Source organism: Balaenoptera borealis (genome assembly GCF_965194805.1).
Source record: "Balaenoptera borealis genome assembly, chromosome: X".
Taxonomy (NCBI): domain Eukaryota; kingdom Metazoa; phylum Chordata; class Mammalia; order Artiodactyla; family Balaenopteridae; genus Balaenoptera; species Balaenoptera borealis.
The window spans coordinates 30,505,389-30,519,892 of NC_138881.1; the positions used below are offsets into that span (position 1 = coordinate 30,505,389).

Consider the following 14,504-nt stretch of genomic DNA (forward strand, 5'->3'; position numbering starts at 1 on the left):
TTTTATCTGCATGCACAGAGGAAAAAAATTAAATACATCAAAAATGACTTCAAGATGTCCATCCTTGAATGCCTGAGAAAAAAGTCACACTCCTGAGCAAAAATTTAGCAGTATTTATATTTATAATTATCTTTCTCCTTCTGACTTATTTCACTTAGCATAATACCTTCAAGGTCCATCTATGTTGTCACAAAAGGCAGAATTTCAGTCTTTTTTTTTTGCCTTTTATTTTTTAATTTTATTTTATTTTTAGAATTTCAGTCTTTTTATGGCTGAGTAGTATTACATTATATATAATGCAGCTTTCTAGTTTGATGTGGTTCCACTTGTTTATTTTTGCATTTGTTTCCCTTGCCTTTGGAATCAGATCCACAAAAACATTGCTAAAAGTGATGTCAATGAGGTTACTGCCTATGTTTTCTTCTAGAAAATATTTTTTTAAATGTAAAGGATTTATAGACATTAACTGGATGTGTTGCTTACAGGTTATACATTTAATACATTTTATGCATAAAACAATTGTTTAAATCTTAAAACTTAATGAATCCCTACTAGTTTATACCATTCATTCTGCTTTCAGCTTTCTCTAGATGGTAAGATATACCTTGCCAGCTATTTTATTCTTTGTTGTTAAGACAACAACATCTGGAAGTCTCAGAAGGCCAATCACGTAGGTTTTAAGACATTCAGATTTTTAACAAGTGTCAAGGCTATTGTTCCTAGTTTCTTTACTGAAAATAGCATCATGGTGAATGATTTCAAACCTCTAATTGATGATTTTTCCTCTTGTTTGGACAAGAATGTTTTATGCAGTAAATAAATTCCTCTAGAAGCCCATAGGAGAAGCAATCCTGCTTTAATACTTTCATTTTATTCCATAAGATGAGTGATTTGTGAGTGAACTGAGGGAACATACAGAATCATTTTAAAAAATGTTATATAAAAATCTGTCATTGTGCAGATCATCACATACCTTCCAACAGTTATTGTATACTTGGGAAATGGGAGAGGGAGCTGTTTTATTACCATTTCAGTCTCTTTGAAGTTTAAAGTTTAAAATATTGCTGGTTTCTTGGCAGTTAATAATTAGCTTTTGGCAAAAACATATCTTCCAAATTACAAGAAATTTCAAATTTACCTAAACATTTCTGCTTTTTATTTGAACTCTTTATACATTTGGATTGTTCAAAAAGTGAAATTATCTCTCTTGAGGTGATAATTTGAAAGCTGTAATTTCTAAATAGTGTTTTACATAATGCCCACCTCATACAAATAAGATAATCAAAAACAGATCAGGTGGAAATTTCCTATGCCCTGTGAAAAAAATTATTAATACCTATCTTAAAGAAGCAAGGACTATTCAATAAAATGAAAATAGCAATCACCCAGAAAGGACAGGAATAATCACACATGAGCTGTACAGTTACATAGCCGAAATATGCAGCCTTAAAAACCCAGATGGAACTCCATTTAAACACAATAGATGCTATTTTGTTTCAAAATTTATATATTTACTCTTTAATCCATGAGGTATTTAGATGACTTGTCATTATTTTCTAGTAGAGAAAAATTATTTTCAGGGGATCATGTCATTTTTTGATTCTTTGTTTTTGTTATGACATCTGGTTTTTTATGGTCTGAGAATATGGCCTATAAGAATCTGTTTGGGAGAACATATTTAACTTTTTGTTTGTAGCCAAGCTCAAAACCAATATTTTTAAGTTCTATACAAGTTAAATAGATTAATATATACTCTCTTACAGAGGGTAAAAACTTACCTTCTGACAGAGGGTAATCCCTCCCCCTCATTCCCTCCACTCATTCATACATATATACACACACACACACACACACACACACACACACACACACACACACATTGTATTGTTTAAATCCCAAGCAGCCATACTTCTTTTTTGGCTTAAACAACTATATTAAAATATTTTACCATGATGTTTCTAGTATCCTGGTATTGTCTAGGAGTTTTTGCTTTATGTATTTTATTGTTTTTTTGTTTGGTGCATAAAAATTGTGACAGTTTTATATTCTGTTGATTATTAATTGTGTTATTATAGAAATCTGTATTAGTTTTATATTGCTGCTGTAAAAAATTACTACAAACTCAGTGGCTTAAAATGATGCACATTTATTATCTTACAGTTCTGTCGATTAGAAATCTGACACGAGTCACTTTGGATTTACATCACCTGCATTCCTTCCTGGAGGCTCTAAGGGAAAATCAGTTTCTTTGACAGTTCCAGCTTCCAGAGGCCACTCACATTCCTTGGTTATTGGCCCTCTTCCTCCATTTTCAAAGCCAGTAACACTACAACTCTCTCATCTTTCTGTGGTCATATCTCCCTCTGTCCACAGACAGGAAAGGTCCTCTGCTTTTAAGGACTCCTGTGATTAGGTTGGGCTATGCCAGGTGATCCAAGATAATCTTCCCTTCTCCAGATCCTTAACCTCAGTCACATTTTCAAAGTCTCTTTTCCAGGTTAAGGTAACATATTCACAAAATTACAGGAATTGGAGCATCCACATCTTTGTGCAGGGGAACACTCTCCCTTTTTGTCATAATTAATGCTTTTGGCTCTAGTATTGAATGCTGCCTTTTATGATATGAATATTGCCTCTTCTGAGTGATTTTTGTTCCTATTTGTTTGGTGAATCATTTCTCATCCCTTCTTTGTTCAGCATACCTGTGTTACATTTCTAAAGTAATTTTTAGGGGAATAAATATTTGCCCAAATACTTTTTCACTTTAATTCCTGGCAATTAGGATGAATTAGCCTATTTTAATTTATTGTGATAACTGATTTAATTGATTTTATTTCTTTCATCTTCGTTTAGGTATACCATCTAACTTTTTTTGTTTTATTAACATAAGAGAAAGGCAGTTACCTCCTAGGTGTCCTGACTAGGATTAATTTAGCTCATTAGGATAAATAACTTTGGGGGCTACCCATATTTTTATGATGAGGTGGTTTCTTCAAGTATTGCATGTAACAACTTACCTAGAGTAAAATTATCTCTGTTTGCAGATGATATGATCTTATACATAGAAAATCCTAAAGAGTCCATAAAAAATTGTTAGAACTAATAAATGAATTCAGCAAAGTAGCAGGATGCTGAATTAACACAATACAGTGGACGAACCTTGAAAACATTGTGCTAAGTGAAAGAATCAAGACACAAAAATTGCATATTGTATGATTCTAGCTATATGAAATTTCCAGAATAAGTAACTCCATAGAGACAAAAAGCAGATTAATGGTTGTCAGGGGCCAGGGGTTGGAAAGAATGAGGAGTGATTGTTTAATGGGTATGGGAATGCCTTTTAGGGTGATGAAAATATTTTAGATTTCGATAGAGAAGGTGGTTGCAAAACATGATTGTCCAAAATGCCACTGAATTGCATAGTTTAAAATGGTTCGTTTCATGTTACATGAATTTCACCTAGATTTTTAAAATTTTTAAGGTGCAGGAGAAATAAAGCCTTTCTCAGACAAACAAAAACTGAGGGATTTTGTCACCAGTAGACCTGACCTGCAAGAATGGTTAAAATATATTCTTCAAAGAGAAGGAATAGGACACAGGTCAGAAATTCAAATTTATGTAAAAAAAAGGAAAAGCATTAAAGGAAGAATATATGAGGGTAAAATAAAATGTTCACTTTTCTTATCCTTATTTTATTTAACAGATAACTGTTTGTTCAAAATAATTATAGCAACAATGTATTAAGCAATTATAACGTATGGATAAGCTAAATGAATGACAACAATGTTTTAAGAGATGAGAGGGAAGAATTGGAAATACTCTATCATAAGGTACCTGCACTACCCATGAAGCAGTGGAGTGCTATTTGAAAGTGGTCTTAAATTACTTGTAAGTGTACACATACTGTAAATTCTAACGCAACCCCCAAAACTCTTCAAAAGAAAAACAAATGGCATGCTAAATGATGATGTTCAATTAAAACCAGAGAAGCAAAATAGAGTGGGAGACCAAAAAATTGGGAGGGAAATAGAAAGTAGTTACAAAGATGGTATATATTAATTCAACTATATCAATAATCACTTTAAATGGCAATGTTCTACATACCAATTAAAAGAGAGAGGCTGACAGAGTGGATAAAAAAAACAAGACCCAGTTACATGTTATGTATAAGAAACTCACTTTAAATATAAAGACACAGCTATATTAAAGGTGAATGGATGGAGAAAGATATATCATGCTAACACTAACCAAAAAAGCTTGCATAGGTATATTAATTTCAGACAGTTTCCTTGGCAAATTATTAGGGATAAAAAGGTAAATTTTATAATGATAAACTGGTCATTTCCCCAAAATGACAAAACAGTCCTTAATGTGCATGTGCTTAACAGGAGAATGTTAAAATGAGTGAGGCAAAACTGACTGAACTGCAAGGAAAACTAGATGAATCCACTATTATAGTTGGAGACTTCAACACTCCTCTATCAGTAATTGACAGAACCAGCAAGCAGAAAATAGTGAGGTTGAGTTGAAGAGAACAGCACCATCAATCAGCTGGATCTAATTGACATTTATAAAACACTTCATCCAACAACAGGAGAACACACATTCTTCTCAAGCTCACATGGAACAGTCAACAAAATAGACCACCGTCTGGATTATAAAACACACCTTAACACATTTTTAAAAAACAAAAATCATACAAAGTATGCTCTCAGATCACAATGGAATTAAACGAAAAAATAACAGAAAGATAGCTGGAAAAATCCCAAAATAATTGGAAAGTAAACAACATACTTCTAAATAGCATGTGGGTCAAAGAAGTCCAAGAGAAATTTTTAAATATTTTGAACTAAATGAAAGTGAAAATACTACTTATCAAAATTTCTGTGACTTGGTAAACAGAGTGCTTAAGGGAAAATATACCACTGAATACATAAATTAGAAAAGAAATATCTAAATACAATAATCTAATCTTCCACCTTAGAAAACTAGAGGAAAAAAAGCATTATCAACCTAAAGCAAAGGGTATAAAGGGAAAAAGTAGAAGAGATGATTGAAATTGAAAACAGGAAATGAATAAACTCAATGAAACCAAAAGCTGGCTCTTTGAAAAGATCCATGCAACTGATAAAATTCTAGCCAGGCTAACCTAGAGAGAAAAAAAAGGCACAAATTCCCAATATCAGAAAGAAGAGCAAGAACATCACTCCTGTTCCCAAGTCATTGAAAAGATAACAAAAGAATACTCTGAACAACTCTATGCCCGCAAATTTGATAACCTAGATGAAATGGACCGATTCCTTAAGAGATACAGTTACCACAATTAACACAAGGAGGAACATATCATCTGAAAAGCTTATATCTATTAAAGAAATTGAATTAATAATTAATTACCTTCCAAAAGAGAAAGTACCAGGCCTACATGGTTTCACTGGTGAATTCTATCATACATTTAAGGGAGAAATTATACCAATTCCTTCAAATCTCTTTCAGCCAATAAAAGCAGAAAGAATGCTTTCTAACTCATTCTATAAAGCCAGCATTGCCCTAATTTAAAAATAAAATAAAAATACTACAAGCAGGGAAAATTGCAGACAGACCAATATCGTTAATAAACATAGATACAAAAATCCTCAACATAGTATAAGCAAATTGACTCCAACAACATTATAAAACGAATAATACACCATGATGAAGTGGGATTTATTTCAGAGGTACAAGGCTGGTTCAATATTCAAAAATCAATTAACATAGTTAGTCCATCACATCAACAAAGAGCTTATCCTACTGAAGGCAGAAAATCAATACTAATCCTTGCTAGTAAGTTATTATACATATTATGGACCAAAAACAACTGTGAATTTCTTCCCCCTCCCCCTACTCAAATGCAGTTGTTTTATTCCTTCTCCCTCACTGTATAGTGCATATATTGGGGGCAGGTAATTTATCTTTTTTATATAAAGGAGCCACATCTGGACTTAATGAATAAGTGTAAAAACCAGACATCATTTACTTTAAGCTAGATTTGATAAGTAGATGATGAGTCTGTGGGTATTTCTCAGTTTGAGAGGGTATAAATGCATTGAAAAAAAGTAAGAGAAAAATATCATATGTATGTATCAGGGAAAAGCACCTATATAAGTATTGAACTAGGAGATAAATGGAATGTCACTGTTGGTGGTATTCCCAAGGGCACCCCATGCTCCCTTCCTTAGTTTATGGAAATCCAATTTGTTCAAGTAGCAATATGTGTGTCATTCTCTAAACCTTAGGGAAACTATGATTGACCTAATCTAAGCAAAATAATTCCATTTCTATTTTGTAAGTGATTCTTTTTAGGGGTGGAAAGATAACCCACTTATGCATAGTCAGAGCCATAAGGTAAAGGATGCTGGAGACTTAAGAGAAAATGTATACTTCTTTTAACTTTAGTTGAAATTTATTTTATGAGCAGATACTTGGAGACACTTCAGTCATTTTTGGACAATGGGAGTATAAAAATAAGAATAATATGCTGAGCGTGGCATAAGGGATACATAGAAAAAAGGCCTAGCTATTTGCTGCCATTGCTGAGGCGTTTTGCCAAATCTGGAAACATCCAAATTTCTTGTTATGTAATAATTAAATGTCTTTATTGTAGAGTTTTACTTTCCTTACTTATTAATTAGGGTATAAATTACTCTGCTGTAACAAAGAAAATCACAAATAGAGTAGCTCAGACCATATAAAGTTTTGTTTCTCTGTATGTAACAGCCCAGCGATACACAGGCTGTCCAGGGTGAGCAGGCTGCTCAGATCTACAATGCTGTGAAAGAAACTAGGTTTATTCTATCTTGTTTCTTTCCTACTCCCTCTCCCTACCCTTGGTATTGTCCTCATCAACATGGTCAGCTTTGACACTATGGCCGTATCAATCATTGCTCTAGCCTGTACGAAGGGCAAAAGAAACAGTGAAGGGAAATAAACTTTATTTTTAAAATAGTGTGAGCAGAATGTTGCACACATCACTTCTACTCACCTTTGAATAGCCAAAAGTTAGTCAAATTGCCACATGCAGCTTCAAAGACTTTTGGGAAATGTAAACTCTGGCTGGGAGTTTATGCCCACTAAACCTGTGAGTGGATTGTTGGTTTTATATTACTCAAAAAATATAAATGAGAAGAAAAATTAACAGTTTTTTTCCTATATTTGTTGCAACTGAAATAGTTTTCAAGAAAGAATTGATCAGGACAGTTATATGACTCTGAGATTTTTAACAAGATAAGCAAAAGTATTTTGATTGTGTAATTCATAATGAAATATGGGAATGTAAATTTACGACAACTATTTTAAAAGACGGGATGAATAAGCATGTCCCAACATTGGGAGGAAGAACCAAATATTAATATAGTAAATTTTTTTGTCATATATTTAAATGTTAAACTGACCATGTGTTCTTGCAATAAATACAAACTGATAGTGATTTTTCCCTTTCCACATACCACTGATTAATGTTGGCAATATTTTATTTAGGATTTTGTATCTATGTTTGTAAAAGAGACGGAACAGGATTTTTTTCCATTTATTCAAATATATTTGTCAGATTTGGGAATTAGAACTTTGCTAGCCTCATAAACTGAGTTGGGAAATATTCCTGCTCAAATATTCAAAGGAAATATTCAAATAATTCCTTTAAGATTCAAAAATTCTTCCTTAATTGGTTGGTAGAATTCTTAAAGCAAGTCATCTAATCTTAGATTTTCTGTGTGAGAAAGCTAACTATAGATATTGTACAATTAGTCTTTTCTATGTTTCTGTTCTATTATATCAAATGTTCAAAATAAATGTCATACATTATTATTTTGTGTTGATAATATCTGTATGATATGCAATATCGACCCTTTTTTATTCTTGATATTAGAAGTCTGTGCCTTCTTTCATTGTTTCTTGATCAGTTATGCCAAGGAGTTATAAAATGTACTAGAAATTTCCAAGAACCACCTTTTAGCTTTGTTGATTTTCTATAGTTTATATTGTTTTCTCGTACTAATTTTTGCTCATGTATAACTTATGTCCTACTCTCTCTGCAGAGAAATATATAGATAATCAATTTTTAACTTTTCATACTTTTCTAGTGTATGTATTTGAAAGCTATTAGTTTTCTCTACACACTGCTATTGAAACAGGAGTGGGGATTAAAACTAAATCCCCTAAAACTGAGTTCCTCTGCCAAGTTTATGATCAACCTCTCCATCCAAAACTTTATTCCCTTTCTTGTTACGTGCCTGTTCTTCCTTAGGTTTGAGGAGTATCAAAGAAAAGGGGGGATTATAACCAAGCAGGACCTTATGGGGCATTCCCAGGGCAGAACCTCCCCCCCACCATGTCCTCTTGTTCGTAGAAAAGCTTTAGTCTCCCAGGCCTCCCCTGAGTCTCAAAAGGTTGTCTCAAGAGGTAATAATTAGGAAATGTGAAGATGTAGAAAGAAAGAATAGCTGTTGGGCCAGGAAACTGGTAACAATTTAGACTATAAACCAGCCACATAGCAGAGTCACTGAACTCCCAATTCCCTGAAAGATATAGATAAAGGTCTGACACACATTCCTAAGTTGTTTTCACAGGAAGCAGACCCCCACTAGATGAAAACTGCTGACCACAAGCACATAGACCCCAGAAGTCGGGTGATGCTTGAAACTTCGTCTTGATGCCAACCAATCCAAGAATTGCACACGAGCTGCTCATGTAGCCTGCAGCCCCTTCCCTCAGGCTGCCTTTAAAACATTTGTCTCCTAACTGGCAAGTGGGAGATGGTCTTAGGACATTAGTCCACCATCTTCCCAGGTTGCTGGCCTCCTGAATAAAACAACTTTTCCTTTTCTACCAACACTTGTCTCTCAAGTATTGGCCTTTGGAGCGGCAAGCAGCCAAACTTGGGTTCGGTACTGGTCTCTTCCGGTTACACTATAGCTGCATTCTACAAGTTTCATTAACACATATTTTCAGTACCATTGGGCTCATACTATGTCCTACTTTATATTTTGTCCTCTCTATGAATCTTGGATTATACAGAGATGTAGTGCTTAATTTTGAAATTGTTTGAGGTTTTATTGCTATTATTTTATTTTTAAAAATTTTTCATAATTCCCCTGAGCATAGATAATATACTCAGTATGATTTCAGTCCTATGAATTCTGTTGGAACCCTCTTTATAGCTGAGTATATAACTAATTTTAGAAAATTTATCAATGCTATAATTTTAGAAATATGCACTTTATTAGGATGTTTTTTCTACACTCTGTGCAGTATGTAATATATGCAAATTAGATAAAGTTTGATAATTCTCTTCTGTTTCTTTGTATCCTTACTGATTTTTTGCCTTGCAGGTATTGAGAGATTTCTGTTAAAATCCCCACTCTGTGAAGTTCTATATTTTTTGTTTTGTCATTTTCTCTTTTATATATTTCTAGAATATGTACTTAAGATCATAAAAATTAAGGATAGTTATGTATTCCTCATTGATTAACCATGTTACCATTATGGGATATCTTTCTTTATAATTAATAATGATTCTTGATTTTAAGATAATTTTGTTTGAAATTTGTATATCTACACAAGTTTCTTCATTGTTTAATGTTTTCATTGCATAAATTTATTATTTTATTTAAAATTTTATCTTCCTTATATTTAATGTTTGTCCCCTTTAAGCAGCACACAGCTGGGATTTTATTTAGTCTGACAATTTTGATCTTTAAATTAGAGGAGTTAGACCTTTTAAATTTTGATGTAATTACTGAGTGATTCGTCGTGTCCACTCTTTCCTCTGTTATTTCCATTCAGCTATTTTTTCTATCAAGTTGTTTTCTGTTTGTTGTTATTTGTTTTGTTTGTTTTCTTTTTTCTTTCTTTTTTTTTTTAGTTAAAACATTTTTCAGTTCTGAACTTTCCATTTTATTCTTCTTTACATATTGATTTTTTCCCCTGAGATATCTTTTTCAGCCATTAGTTTTAAGAGAGCTTGTGATTGCTTCCCATATCATTTTTATAAAACCTATTTTAAATCTTTGTCAGATTGTTCCAACATCTGTGTCATCTTGGCATTTGCTCCTGTTCCATGCATATCGATATTTCCCTCATTTATGTATCCTAGATAGTCTGAATATATTGTAAACACTGAGTTTTGTTTAGATTCTGAGAATAATCTTGATCTTTTTGTTTTAGAAGGCAATAGACCTGGTTAATTTCAAGCCACAACTTCCATCCCACCTTCTGTGAGCTGTGGTTCCAATGACAATTCAGTTTTCAAAGCATTTTTAGTGCTCTTCTGATTTGCCCACTGTGTGTCATCAGTCTTGAACCTGGGCCTTGATTTACCCATTAGTTCAGTTTTCAAAGTTTATGCTGTGCTAAATAGGAGCAGCTCCACTGCATAAGCCACTTAAGAATGAGCCCAGGATTTCACAGACAACATCACTGTCCCAAGCTCCTCTCTCTCAGTGATATCTCCCTTTTCCCCTGAGGTTCCTCTTTTCAGTCCTTGTCCAGAAATTTGGGCTTTAATTTCCTGGTTTTGCTGTGTACTTCTGCAATTTTACCTGTATGAGAGGGGCCAAGCTGTAGGAAGGAAGAGCGAGAAAAAAAAGAAACAATTTCTGCCCCATACTCTTGGAACCACAAATACACTGAACAGAGATGAAGGTTCCCTTCCACCAGAGTTTTGGTTCCTGCTGCCACAGTCACCATAGAATTATTGGGTTGGCCAAATGGAAAAACCCAAACAAACTTTTTGGCCAACCCAATACTTGGGGACTGGAAAGAGAAAGAACAGAGAAAATTAAAAATATACCCATATGAGGGATTTTCACACCCTCTTTGAACTTTAGGAGTTCCTTTTCCTTCTCCTCTAACTATAACTAGAGGTCTTCTCCTGGAGGTCTCTTTTTCTGTGCTCTGGTGACACTTCAATTCATTGACTTCAGACTGGAAGATACTGGTGGAGAAAAAAATGGTAAATGTGCCACCAAATTGGGGGTATTTCAAATTCTAATCTTCTTCCCTAACATGCTTGCTAGTATTTACTTTTTAGAAAGCTCAAATAGTTTTATGCATTCTATCCAGTTTTTATAGCTGTATACAGTGAGAGAAATGAAATGAGTTTACTCCATCTTATCCAGAATTAAAAGTTCTGAGGTTCTCTACTTCAAACCTTCTATGAATCCCCGTGAGCTTTTATGACCTTCTTTCTTTCCTACTTTCTTCTTCATGGATTTTCCTTTATGATTTTTCCATTCTTTGGAAGAAAGGAAGCTGAAATAGGCTAGCAATGAAATTGGACAGGGAATGCGAATTTAGAAAAGGATGGAGACTTTCAATATGTAGATAATAAGGAATGGGAAACAAACTGTAATGATGCAATTTCTTGTAGAACCCCAAACAGAAGGGTAAAAGACAGAGTAAAATATTTCAAATTTCTAAAACATCAGATTAGGACAGAACTTTTATTCTTATTAATATTTTTATTAGTATTTTGGTCTACTGAGGCAGCTCGTTAAAAGTTACCAGCAAGTGAGAATTCACACAGTGAAAATCTTAGCCTCATATAACAAACCATAGCATAATCTTATGAATGCTCACAGCTATAAACAGAATAGTATTTTAAAGCAATAGGAAAGTATATACTCACTGAAGAGATACATTGCAGATATTACGATGAAATAGAGGCTTTGCTTAGAACAGTAAGAGACAGTAAGTGAGTAATAGGCTTTAAAAAGTTCCAATAATTGTAAAAATTTTAGTTCTAGTTAATTTTCTAGTCTGATATTTTGCAATAAATACAAAAATAATACTATTTACAAAATATGTAAGGAATTTTATTTTCATCATAAAGTCAACATATGGAGGAAATGCTGTCAAATTGTATTCTAAAAATGTTCGTAAAAAGAAAAAGCCAGTAATGCCTAGCCCCATAGGACTTTGCATTTACATAGAAATTGTTATAAAAAACAGTTATAATAACAGTTTAAAGGCACTGGGTGTGAAGGCAGGACTGAAAGAACACCATTAGTAATACTGCAAGAATATTGTGTATGTCTGAAAGCACATTAAAATGATAATGAAAATGAGGCCCATTTTTTATGAAGTGCTTATACTTCAACGTCCGGTCATCACTTGAAAAAATATAATTTAATTTATACTCTTTCATTATTTTCTTTTAAACTTGAAGATTCTACAATGGTATTTTCAATCACTTTTGGCAAATTTCCTTGCAGCTTCCTCTTGAAATCTTTGAAAAAAATTCCTGAAGATGTTTTTCTGTGTGTGTGTGTGTGTGTGTGTGTGTGTGTGTGTGTGTGTGTGTGTATCAATAAAAGCCTTTAGTATATTGACTAATGCTAATTGATGAGTAATTATTTTGAGCAACTCTGGCCCTTTGTAAAATATACTGACATTATTTACAAATGTGGCATGTATGTCAAAAAACTTTTCATTAGTGTGGTCAGTGATTTTCTGTCATATACATTGTTCAGCATCTTTTTAATGGTCCAGATCATATGCTAACACCCAGGGCATATCAAATTAAGAAATAATTAGTAATTGAAAAATTCTGATTATCACAATGTGATGATTTAAAAAGAAAAACAATATTTACTGTTAATGATATTAAAGCATTAAATAACTGGCTTCTGGATTTATACAATGCTCACTGGTAGACAAAATAATTAAATTCTATAAAGGAGCTTTTTGAAAAATTAATAATTTTCTGTAACAAAATAATACAGAGTTCTATTAACTATAATGCTTTCAATAACAATAAACTCCAAGAGGGAGGAAGAGCATTGCCCTAATCAACTCTGCAAAGTTACATATTATTTAAACCTATCAAGACCTATAAATGTCAGATGAAGGCTTAAAGAGGTGATCACATTCTTCTTTGTAACCAGCCTTTACATTACCTCATGAAAATGTATCTCTCACACGGTGAATTATGAGAAACTTTAAGGAACACATATTTACATGTAACTTCTCTGATGATTGAAAAATGTGCTTATTATTTTGAGGATAATTCACTGTGACTGGGATCCAACCAAGAAAGAAGGCAAATGCAAGGTAGCAGGCAAGATATATACAGCCCATATATTTTATAAAGTACAAAAAATGGGCAATGTGGGGAAATCATTTTGAAATAAAGACTTAAATGATGGATAAACAAATTGATGGTTATTCAGGGTAATAGTTGTACACCAAACGGTAACTCTGTAAAATTTTAGAGTAAATGAAGCTGCAATAGTTTGGCAGACTATCTACATGTGTGCAGAGAAATACTCCTCTCAAGAAGCTGAATTTTATGTGCAACTTATGTAATATTTACACAATTGTCCATTAATTTACTGACGCTTCATTTGCATGTCAAATGTGTAGCATTTTGGAAGAAGGATAAAGACTACTATGTTCAATCTAATTCAACAAGTATTCATGGATCCACTTATGTATTCAAGGCACTGTAAAGAACACAAAAGAGATAATGAAAACTGCCCTACCCTCAAGCAAATTTTAAACTACCAGGGATCACACATTCACCATTAAATAAGTCATTAACTGTTAAAACAATTGATGCAAAGATTGGATACTACAGAATTTCAGACTAGAGAGAAATAAAAAATGACTTGAATAATCAGGAAGTCTTCATGAAAGAGGATGGCATTTTCTGCTGTCACTGATATAAATAAAATAAATTTTAAAATTTACCCAACCAAGAAAGAGAAACTAAGGAAACAATCCCATTCGCCATTGCAACAAAAAGAATAAAATACCAAGGAATAAACCTACCTAAGGAAGTAAAGACTTGTACTCAGAAAACTATAAGACACTGATGAAAGAAATCAAACATGACACAAACAGATGGACAGATATACCATGTTTTTGGATTGGAAGAATCAATATTGTGAAAATCACTATACTACCCAAAACAATCTACAGATTCAGTGCAATCCCTATCAAATTACCAATGGCATTTTTCACGGAACTAGAACCAAAAAATCTTAAAATTTGTATGGAGACACAAAAGACCCCGAATAGCCAAAGCAAACTTGAGGAAAAAAAAAAAACAACAACAGAGCTGGAAGAATCAGACTCCCTGACTTCAGAATATACTACAAAGCTACAGTAATCAAGGCAATATGGTACTGGCACAAAAACAGAAATATAGATCAATGGAACAGGATAGAAAGCCCAGAGATAAACCCACACACATATCATCACCTTATCTTTGATAAAGGAGGCAAGAATATACAGTGGAGAAAAGACAGCCTCTTCAATAAGTGGTGCTGGGAAAACTGGACAGCTACATGTAAAAGAATGAAATTAGAACACTCCCTAACACCATACACAAAGATAAACTCAAAATGGATTAAAGACCTAAATGTAAGATCAGACACTATAAAACTCTTAGAGGAAAACATAGGAAGAACACAAAAATCACAGCAAGACATAAATCATGGCAAGATCTTTTTTGAACCACCTCCTAGAGT

At 33.2% G+C, this 14,504-nt stretch overlaps 1 long non-coding RNA gene across 1 annotated transcript in view; it reads left to right on the forward strand.

Annotated features, from left to right (window-relative positions):
- The window catches only part of LOC309621188, a 1,076,444-nt gene that overhangs the window by 1,027,955 nt on the left and 33,985 nt on the right, over window positions 1–14,504 (forward strand). The gene's annotated exons all lie outside the window — the stretch shown is intronic.